The sequence below is a fragment of the Euleptes europaea genome, chromosome 1 (assembly GCF_029931775.1).
Source record: "Euleptes europaea isolate rEulEur1 chromosome 1, rEulEur1.hap1, whole genome shotgun sequence".
Classification (NCBI taxonomy): domain Eukaryota; kingdom Metazoa; phylum Chordata; class Lepidosauria; order Squamata; family Sphaerodactylidae; genus Euleptes; species Euleptes europaea.
Window position 1 is genome coordinate 158,348,914 of NC_079312.1, and position 11,739 is coordinate 158,360,652.

An 11,739-nucleotide genomic window follows, 5' to 3' on the forward strand; every position below is an offset into this window, starting at 1 on the left:
CACGACTGTGCTTCATACTCTGAGCCGTGGTCCCTGCAGCAGGAAGAGGGTGGAGGCGTCTTGGTCTTGCCGTATTTGACCAATAACTTGATGAAACTTGAAGGATGAGGGGGGGAGTGCTTTTGTAGACTCCTCCCCACCGCCACGCTTCTTGCTGTGTCCCAGAAGCCTGAGTAGGTGATGAGCTCAAATCACTGAAGAGACCTCACTGCCTCCCCTTCCCATCAGCCAAGGGAGCCTCTTGCAGTTCCACCTCGTGAGCAAAGGGCTGAAGCAGCGGGGGGTGGGGTGGGGGCTGGACGAGGAGGCGTCGAACTGTGCCAGAGAGACTCTGATGCAGAACCAGCCCTTGGGGTGACGCAGGGAGCAAAACCAAGGGCATTGGCTGATAGCAAAGTGCCTGGTGGCCCTTGTCTCAGCGGGGGACACTGCAAATATTGCTTTTGCTCCCCTCCTGTGTTTACATAGTCTGATTTTTAAACCTCATACCTACCTTGCTGTCACTTCTGACACTAGTTCCTGTGGCCTAAATCAACCGGGGCGGGGGACATCTTTCCCCTTGAATTTTGAGCCAGTTCTAAATGGTAGTTTCGAACTCTGTTCCATGTTTACATACCTCACTTAAGTGCAATAGGAACTGGCGCAGTTGGGCCAGGTATCCCCTGCCTTTCCACTGAACTCTGTGCATGTTGGGGGGTGTGTGTGTGTGTGCTTATGTGTGCTAAAACTTACCTTGCAATATATACCTTCCTCTTCCACAACTACGGGCGTCAGAGAAATGTGGACACATCCCCTCTGCTCTTCCCACTTACTGTTAGAAAACTCAATAAGATCCCTTGAACACTTTGCCTGAAAGAGCAGTCAGTTGAGCACCACTGCTCTCCTCTTGTGTCACTGCAGTGTAGCAAACGTGGGCTTTTCTGAAGCTGATAGAGAGACAATTCCTTGTCCTTTACTCCAGCCCACTGCCTTGCTACAATAGGGGCCTTCATAGCCCCCTGTCTTGCATTTGCCCTTTGGCTCTCCTGAAGCTCCTGGCTCTATTGTATGTGGGAAGAGGTTCAATTTGGATCTTGAAGAATGTGGAGGTATCGTACTAAATCAGATGAATGGGTTAAGCATGCTATAGAGAATTTTAATGTGGAACAATATGAGGAAGGAAGCCAGATTATTGACATCTGTTTGAAGCCATTCTACCTTTTCCTGCTTGCAGCAAGCAAACACGAACTCATCATTGTAGGGATGTAATTGTAGGTTTATTGTGTGCTTCTTCCGGGTATCTGTTACAGCTACTGGAACCCCAGGCTGGCTTCCCCAGTTGGTACTACCCTGTATTATTGAACAAGGGCAAGATGAGCAAATTCAGTTCCCCAGTTAATTAATCTTAAAGGGAAATGGTAGAACATACAAATTAAGCTGAAGACGTGGGGAAAGGTCAGGTGTCAAACTGGCTACTGTTGATGGCAATAGTCATTCCTTCCAGAAGCTAGAATGTGTGTAGAGAGTGGTTGGTGGTTTGTGTCTTTTGGTAGGAGTTGCTCCTTGTGTCCATTTCCACTGTGTTGTAGTACCGTTGTCCTGCTGTGTGCGTGTTGCTGCCAGAGTTCAGTTGCCAGTGTAAGACTGTAACTTTGCCATCTGTATCTGCAATGCAAGCAAAAGTTGGCAATCAAGACGACAGCTCTCCCAAACGGCTCATGAGTGCCCCATGCAGCTGATTTGGAGAATTACATATTCTCAACCCCATGGTGCAACGACAGGCGTCTGTAATCTAGGCTTAACTGTACAGCTGGACTTTAAGAGGGCTGAGTATTTAAGCCCTGCCTCCTCAGCACCACCTAGCACTGGATAGGAAGAGAGCTGTGCACCGCTGATTTTGTTTGTTTGTTTCGTTATAGCATTGTAGGTCCCACCGCAGTGTGTGCGTGTGGAGGCAACATAAGAACTGTGAACCTGCCTGTATTTCGCTTTGGTTGCACATTATGAGCATCTGGCTTCAGTTTACTGAACTGTTCTTTGGGCTCTTACCCACATAAGCAATAAATTGCCTGGTTTTTTTCCCACTTTTGATTGGTTTTTGTACATGGTGGGAGGATGTTATTCCCTTGCAGAAAGTGAGGATAGTGGGGAACCCTTAGCTTCACACATTGAGCAATCTGGGTTGTGGAGCTCGATGACTTCTCATGCCTGAATGGCCTTTTGAGCCTCTCTCGTGCTTTTCATGTGCTCATCTTGTCATTGTTAATGGCAGAGGGAGAATTGTAAGGCCCATAAGAGCTCTGGTTGGTAGACTTACATTTTTTGCGCTTCAAATTGATTGGAACAAGAACACCTGCTTTAAGCCAAAATGGCTGAACCAGCTGCTATAAGTCAGGGTTTCTCTTTTTGAGTGTGGTTGCTTATAATGAAGCAGTTTATTGCTCCTGTTGTAGGGTGGTAGTTAAAAAAATTAAAATTGGAGCATAAAAGTATTCCTTTTATAACACTTTTAGGAGCGCATTTCAAAGGCAGAAACATGAAGGCCAATCCTTGCTGGAAGCAACCAAGTCTAAAAGAGCCAGCATGGTGTAGACGTTAAGAGCGGTGGAAGTTAATCCAGAGAACCGGGTTGGTTTCTCCATTCCTCCACATGAAGCCAGCTGGTGACCTTGGGTTCCCTTATAGAGCTCTCTCAGCTCCACCTACCTCACAGGGTGTCTGTTGTGGGGAGGGGAAGGGAAGGTGATTGTAAGCCGGTTTGATTCTTCCTTAAGTGGTAGAGAAAGTCGGCATATAAAAACCAACTCTTCTTCTTCTTCTTCTAAAAGGTAAAATACAACCAAATACTATAGTGAGTGATCTTCAACCAGGACTAAAACTTGCTTGGTTTCACTTATTTTTTAAAACAGCCTTTTTGAAGGATTCAGTCCTCTACGGTGGAATACAACGAATGGATAAAACATCACTTACAGTAAAGCCAACAACCACCTTAGTTCATAATAGATTAGCGTATTCTGCACTTTCTTAAACCCCACACCTTTCTATGACCAAAATGGTCTTGAGATGGCTACTTGAAGGACTCATACAAGCTTCCTTTGGGAGGGTGTCATGCAGCCTTGCTTCTGAGAAGGCCCTGCCCCTCCATCTGGGTTTGGGATGGAAGAGCAAATGATGTCCTTTTATTGCCTCAGTAGGCAATTGCTGTAGTAAGAAGGAAGACACGGACTCCACAGCTAAACTAAAATGGCTTTAAGTGGTTTATCTGACAATAATTAGAAGAATACTTAGCACCAGTAAAAAAAATTAAAAGAAAGGATAACGAGAACTTACAGGGCGGGCAAACTGAGTACACTGCAAACAAAGCTATGAGCTATAAGGTAGCAAAGACGCAAAGTATGTGGCTGCATGGAAGTACAACTGACTTGAGCCTATCATTTTGTTTTGCCTCCCTAGACACCCTCTTGCCCATTCTAATTTAAAGCTAAGTAGCCCAACTTATTCCAAACCTATAAAGTTGTACTTAAAGTTGAACTGCTTGCCAGTCAGATAGGACAGTACCAACCTGGATAGAGTAAGGACCTGAGATTCATTAATAAGGCACCTTTGTCCATTCATGGTTGCTCAGTAACAGAGCTCTGATCCTTGGTGTGTTGCCCACTGTGGTATACCTTCTGGTGAACAGCTTACATTTCCTATCTACAGCTCTCTAGGTCTACTGCAGTCATAACTCTGGTCCCCCCACCCCTCTTTCAGTCATGTGATGTCACATGCTTGCAGTTCAGTAGGTACCAGGTCTCAAAAGGTTGAAGAGTGCTATTGTAGAAGACCAGATTGCTATATCCTTTCCCCCCCGGAACACTGATTTTACACTGCAGTTTGGCCTACCCTTTTCTGTGAGAGACGGCTGCTGGGAAGCTGGAATTTACGTCATACCACCGTAAACATGTCTGGGACAGGTCACTCAGGCAACTAGCAAAAAGTGGCGACTAGAGGAGATGGCACTCTCCACCACCTTCAAATCCAGCAGCTTTTAGGGCTAAGACAGGCAAGGCAAAGGGGTCTCTGTAAAGGGAGGGAGCTGGGCTTGGGCTGGTTGATGCATTTATACCTTGCTTTTCTTCCTATTGGGGAACTAAAGTGGCTTGCAATATCTTTCCCCCCCCTCTTCTGTTTTAGCCTCCTAACAGCCTTGGGGGATAGGTTAAGCTGAGAGTGACTGGCCCAGGGAACACTTGGTGACTTTCTGTTAACACAATAAGGATTCAGGCTTGGGTCCCCCAGATCCTAGTGACAGATGGTTTTAATGATTGCTTCCCCCTGCTTTTCTCCCCAATGGTGACCTAAAGTAGCTTACAGCATTGTTGTGATAAAAGGAAGGAAAATAACCACCCTGTGACGTAGGTTAGGCATAGAGACTGACTGGCCCAGATTCATTTACTGAGCTTCTGTGGCAGAGTGATGATTCAAACTAGGTTCCCCTGTTTCCTTCTAGTTTGACATGGATAACTGCTACTGTGAACACTTGTCCCGTGGTAGTCCCACAAACAACATCCAGAGACAAAGAGTCCAAAAGAGCTGATTTAATGGAAAACACACAGGTATTGCAGAGCTTACAGGTACATTGGCACGAATGGCAATTGGGAGCACGGGGTAGGCCTATAAGGGAAAGTATTAGTCACAACAGGTCAAGGCGGCCCCCCTTCTACTGAGGAGTCGTTCCCACGGGAGATAGCACTGGAACAGGAATGCAGCAGCTAGCAGTTTGGCCTTGAGAGGCACCTGGTAGAATCGAAACTAAAACGGTCAGTCTGACAGGCTGCTTAGAGCTGTGGAAAGCAGGCCTGACATTCTGCCCTCAAGGCCCCCTCCCACCGTCCGCCACTGGTCCAGGCTTGTCGGGGTAGGCGGCATGGAATTGGCGGACCAAACGGGATGCAGACACGTCACGTGCACGTACCCATTCATTGTGGGCAGGACCGAAATGTTTCCAACGGACTAGGTAGTGGAGAGACCCATGACGGACGCGAGAGTCCAAGATCTTCGCAGCTTCAAAATGTTCCTCCCCCCCAACATCAGGGAGTGGTTCAGGATGCCACTCGGGGGAAGGCACGTGTGGCTTTAGCAAACTGACATGAAAGACAGGATGGATTCTCCTGAATGATTTTGGGAGTGAAAGTTCCACAGTGACTGGGTTGATGATATGAGTAATGGGGAAGAGACCCACGTACTTGGCACTGAGTTTGTTACACGGGCGGTTGGACCGTAGATTCTTGGTGGACAAATAAACCATGTCTCCCACTGAGTAGTCATTGCTCGGTGAGCGATGCTTATCGGCTTGACTTTTGTATTTACGTTTAGCTCGCTCTAGATTACGTACCAGCCAAGGCCAGGTTGTCTGAATCGTGTGAACCCAGTCAGCAACACTTTCTCCCCACACCACCCCGGAGAGGTCGTTATGGCTTATGGGACCAAAGTCTTGCCCATAAACAGCCCGAAAGGGGCTAAATCCAGTCAACTGATGCACAACATTATTATACGCATATTCAGCAAAGGGTAACAATTCAACCCAATCACCCTGATGATAGTTAACATAACAGCGCAAGTATCATTCCAATACAGCATTCACCCGTTTGGTTTGGCCATCGGTTTGGGGGTGGAAAGCACTTGAGAGACCTTGTTCCACCCCCACTAATTTTAGGAAAGCTTTCCAGAATTTAGCCACATAGCTACTTCCGCGGTCGCTGACCACCTTGCGCAGAAAGGAATGTAGACGGAAGATATGTGACACAAAGAGGCGGGCCAGTTTTGGGGCGGATGGGATACCTGTGCAAGGGACCAGATGCACCTGTTTAGAGAACAGGTCCGTGATTACCCAAAGTACAGTTTCCCCCTCGCTGAGGGGGAGGTCAGTCATAAAATCCATAGCAATAACTTCCCATGGTCTAGTGGGGGTTTCTAACGGCTGCAACAATCCAGGAGGCTTTCCTTGGGCCCTTTTTACCATAGCGCAGACTGGGCAACTGTGAATGAAGGAATCCACATCAGTCCGCATGCCCACCCACCAAAACTGCCTCCGTAACAAGTGCAATGTTTTTAGAAACCCAAAGTGTCCCGTGGTTTTGGTTCCATGGACCAGCTGTAGGACTTCTTTTCGGAGCTCTTTAGGCACGTACAGCTTAGAGTCTTTGTACCATAAGCCTCTACGTTCGGTTAGAGTGGAGGGAAAGGTTTGCTTAGAGAGTTCGGCTTGGTACGCAGAACGAAGTGAGGTTAAAAAAGAGTCTGAGATCTGGTGGTATGGGCTCCATGGTGGAAGGAGGGGATGTCCCGGGGGGGTGTTGGACGGCTGGACTGTCCGAGTGACTGGGCGCCGACGGAGCTGGTGAAGGAGGCGAGGGGGGTGGCGCGGTCGGGCTGACCGGTGTGGTTGGGTTTGAAGTGTCCCCCCCTTGTGGGATTTGCGCTCGGGTTTGGACTGCTAGAGTGGGCAGCAAACCCCTTTGGGCAGGAGTGAACAGGGACTCCCTGGGGCGTTCAACCTTGGTTGGATATTGGGGAAATCTGGATAGAGCATCAGCCAGGACATTTTGCTTCTCCGGCACATGTTTCAATAGGAAAAGGAACTGAGCAAAGAAGTCCGCCCAGCAAACTTGCTTCGCAGACAGTTTCTGGGACCCCGTGAGTGCTTCCAGGTTTTTGTGATCGCTCCACACTTCAAAAGGGACTTTAGACCTCTCCAAAAATTGTCTCCACACCGTAAGGGCATGGTGGACAGCAGCCGCTTCCTTTTCCCAGATTGGCCTGTTGAGCTGAGATTGCGCGAACTTTTTAGAGAAGTAAGCGCATGGATGCAGAAGACCATCCCTCCCCCACTGTAAAAGTGCCCCCCCCCCATTGCCACGTCTGAGGCATCAACCTGAACTATAAACATTTGATCGGGATGCTTCAACACTGGTTCAGAGGTAAACAGTCGTTTGAGAGTATCAAAGGCGGTTTGGCACTGGGGGGTCCAGTCGATTTTGGCTGAGGGCTGAGGGCAATGTGGCGGCAGTGCCCTTCCCCTTAGTCTTAAGGAGATCTGTGATGGGGAGTGCGATTTGAGCAAAGTTGGGAACAAACCCCCTGTAGAAGTTAGCGAGCCCAAGAAATTGCTGAACCTGCATGCGGGTGGAGGGTGGTTCCCGATCGGTTCCCGATTGCACCTTGTCAGGATCCATGGTAAGTCCGTGATGTGAAATTATATAGCCCAGGAAGGTTAATTGTTTTTGGTGAAATTCACATTTAGACACCTTAGTATAGAGCTGATTGTCTCTGAGGCGTTGCAATACTTCTCTCACCAAGGCAACGTGTTCGTCCATAGTTTTGGAGTAAATAAGAATATCATCCAAATAAACTACCACGCCCCTATACAACAAGTCATGCAAGTCACCGAACTTTTTGCGCACAAAGAAGGCAGGGGCCGAAGAAGGGGCGGTACACGGTCGAATGAAACCCCTTGCTAAATTCTTGTCCAAGAATTCACGTAACACGGTACGTTCGGTAGCGCTCATGGGGTAAATCTTACTTTTGGGCAGTTTTTCATTTCCCACCACTTCAATAGCAGTCTGTCTGGCGGTGGGGGGGGGCAGTACATCACATTCCTGTACATCAAAAACATCCGAAAAGTCTCGATATTCAACAGGTAGAGGAAAGGACGAGGGGGGGTCTGAGACTAAAGCCGAGGCCGACAGAGGTGCAACAGCTACCTCGAGACGGTGTTGATCGCAATTAGGATTGGAGAATTTTATAGTTCCAACCCCCCAGTCAATACAAGGGCTGTGCCCTTTGAGCCAGTTGATTCCCAATACCACGTATCTGATAGGGGCTATGGTAAAGTCAATTTGTTCCCAGTGGTGGCCGACGCCCATTGCCAACCTGCTAGTGCGACGATCCACTGGGCCCCCTTTAAAATCACTGCCATCCATCTGGGCGAACTGGATGGGAGCAGGTAGGGGCACTGACTTGGCTTTGAGCGCCTTGAAAGTGGTTACGTTGATCAGGGAGCGGGCACACCCAGAGCCTATAAGTGCTTTAACTGGTAACTGGGGGCCCCCTTTATGGCGTTGTAACACTACGTCCACATATACAGTCTCTTCGACCTCACTCACCTTCACCGGAGTGTTGGGTTTTGCAGGAATAGCTGCGAGGGTCCACGGTGTCGCTCCACTCACCGCAGACCCTGCCCGTTTTTTGACAGATCCAGAGGAGATTCAAGATTCAAAGCCGGGGGGTCCCAGCCTATGTCCTCATCCGAAGACGGCAAGTTGTCCCCCAGTGGGGCACTTATAATCCGGAACCCCGATGGGTTCGTTGGTGCAGGGTCGAGGGGCGCTTCTCCGACGTGGAGAGCTGATGGCGCGGTCCATCCAGGAGCAGAGCTACGGTTGGCCGCGGTGCTTCTGCGCTGAGGTCGCCCCCGATTCCAGGGCGGTCCATCTTGCCGTGAAGGGACCAACTGGTCTGGTTGAAGCGGGCAGGCGGCAGCAAAGTGGCCCATGGTTCCGCAAACGAGACAGGCTCCTCTTTGGAACCGGGATTCGCGGTCCTGCGCGGGCCGCGTTGGTCTCCGCGGGGTGGGGGCTGCAACTTTAGAAGGAGAGTTTTGACAACTACTCCCCTCTCTGGTCCGGCGTCGGACCAGAGATCTAAATTGACGGCGGCTTTCAACTTCCTCTGCCAGTAAAATCCAATCTTCCAGGGTGTCGGGGTCCCATTGCATGTACGCCCAGTTCAAAATGTCAGGGTGTAGAGCTTCTCGGAAGTAATGTATTTGGGTGGCTTCAGGCCAATCCACGATTTTACTGGCAAGTTGTTGGAACTAATCTGCAAATTCCCGAACGGGAGTAGAGCCTTGCCGGAGTTGCAGGAGCTTTGGCCCTTTCTCCCAAGAAGGGATCCTCGAACCGCCTCCGCAGGGCAAACATGAACTTGTTGAGAGAGCGAATGGATCGGGCCCAAGTGTCAAACTGGAGGACCATCCAATCGGCCGCTTTCCCTGTCAGCAGAGAGGCAACAAATCAAACACGACTGTCTTCAGTGGGGAAGAACTGTCCTTGTTCCCTCATGTAACTGTCTACATGATGTAGGAAACAGGGTAGAGTTTCGATCGAGCCGTCGTAGGTGATTTTCAACCGAGGTTGCTTCCATTGCACAGGCGGGAGAGCCGGCAGTTGCCCTGGAGGCTGCAGGAAAGGCGCTCCAGGAGCTGGCAACACAGGTGCCCCAGGAGCCAGTAAACCGGGAGCACCCGGGGCCAGCACCACCGGCTGAGCTGGTTGGCCCGGTTGGGCTGGTGCTGGTTGGCCCGGCAGAACTGGCGCTGGTTGACCCGGCAGGGCTGGGGCTGGCTGGCCTGGCAGGGCTGGGGCTGGTTGACCCGGCGGGGCTGGCTGGCCTGGCAGGGCTGGGGCTGGCTGGCGCGGCAGGGCTGGCGCGGGTTGAGCCAGGGTAGCTAGAGCTTGTTGCAAACAGTCGTTTTCACGAAACAATCGTTCCATTTGATCCTATAGAAGGGCCACATGGTCATTTAAGTCCCGATTTTGGTCCCTCAAGAGGCGCAATTCATCCCCAGCTCCCCCCGTGCGTCGGGACTGACTGACCCGAAGATCAGAAGCCCAGTGAGATCCGTCACCGTACAGGTCTTCCTCGTCAGAGTAGTCTGATCGTGGCAGGCGTTCCGCAAGGCGCCATGCGCGTTGTGTGGTGCGAGACGGGGCAAAGGCCGGGGAAAATGTGGACCCAAACGAGAATCCAATTCCTACAGTGTCTGTAGGACGTACGTCCGCAGCTGCTCGTGCACGTTCGGCGGCCAATCGTTGCTCCTTCTCCCATTTGCCCCGAGCCTTGGCCGCCACCGCTGCTCGCAACTGTTCCTCAGCCTTCTTTTGGTCGGCAAGTGCCTGGGCAATTTCGAGCTTCAAGGCGGCGTTCGTGGTGACGATCGGGAGGGCTTCTTGCTCTAGAAGAGCGAGGAGTGGGGCAGAGTCCCCACCAAGCAGATGGTGCACGGCTAGTGCGGCCGCACCATCCCCGAACGTCGGGGTCAACAGTTGTGTCAGATCAGCCACCGTGGTTGTGGTTGGGGGCAGTTCCACGAATAATAACGCCGTTTGGACAGCGACCTGTCGTGCCTCCGCTTGACACCTGGCAGGATCAGGTACTAGCGACAGCGGGGATCCTCCCGCCGGTGTTCCCGCCATGACCCGAGGCGAGTCGGGGCGGATAGGGGCCGCTGTCGAGGTCTGTTGAGTCTCTTGCAAAGTCAATCTTGCCAACAAGTGAGTTAATGTTGCTAAGTCCTCCTGTGCGGCACGCACTTCGTCCAATAGTCCGTCCAGGACCAAAAGTTCATGATAGGCGTCCCGATCCAAGTCCTCGGACGTCCAAGGCTTCGCGTCGGCAAGGGAGCGCCACTGAACCCAAATAAGTTCCACTAGGCGGTTGATTTCCGCATCAGTTTGTACAGCTTCGAGGAGCACATCGCGCAGCAGAGTAGGGTCATCAGGGCAGGCCAATGTTCCCAACAACAGGGCCCAGTGGTCCAAGTCCTCCAGGATTCCACACAGGACACTCGAAGCTGAGATGCAGGCGAACCCTCCAGGGCTCAAGCCACAGGCAATTCACTCGGAGAGCACGTCCCCTGCTCCAATCCGAGGCCCCGGCGAACCCTCTAGGGCTCCAGCCAGGCAGGGAAAAACAGAGAAGGGATTTGTGCCAAAATGTTCAGCCTCTGGACTTAGAATTTCTAGGTTTTTTTTAAAAAGGCCCTCACCCTTTCTCCAATGACCTCTGGGGGGCGCCTGTGCATTTTCTTGCCTGTACCTTATCTTCACCAAGGAACTTTGGCTGAGGCCATTTATGCATGGGAGGTTTTGCCTTGGATTTGCTGCTCTGTAGATGCACATTTTATCCCGTCCGAATTCTCCAAACTCAAAAATAACCCCCCATGCAGAGTTTTGAGAATTCAGATGGGGAAAATGTGCATCTCCCATGCATAAATGGCCTGAGACTTGACTGGCTCAGGATCATCCCGGGCGCCCCCTAACAGACTGGGGGTTTTATATAGTGGAAGGCAACCAAATCTTAGATGGTCGGAAGCGAAGCTCTAGCCTACCTCTGATTATGCTGTAATGCACGCACTACCTGCTGACCTGACCCTCATTCCCTCCTAGGACGTGTAGGTAAGGTTAAGGAGGGTGAGTAGGTTCGGGGTGAATTACATTTGTGACAGGGGGCCGAGCTGAACAGAGTGAGTGGGCCCGCGTCCCTTGGGCCATTTATGCTTGGTAATTAGCAGCGCCTTCCAGGCTGAATTATCCTGCTTTTTAAAAAAATAAATTTCCCGTGCCATTTACGCACGGGAGGTTTTGGCTTGGATTTGCCCCTCTCTAGAATTTTCCCCATCCGAATTCTCAGAACTCAACAATAAGCCCCCCATGCAGAGTTTTGAGGATTCAGATGGGGAAAATGGGCATCCAGAGAGCAGCAAAGCTTCCCATGCGTAACTGGCCACGCTGAACCGTCATTCCGGAAGTGACCGCGAAGCCCGCGCAGACCTTCGCATCACTTAAGAGCCCCTTTAACGCGACCGTCGGTGTCTGCTCCGCCCCCGCCGCGAAGAATCCCCTGAAGGAACCATGCAAAGCAACAGCTATGCACATGCAAATCGCTATGCAAACAGGAACGAAGGAGCAGGGGGCGGGGGGGGATTTCTCCTTTTGC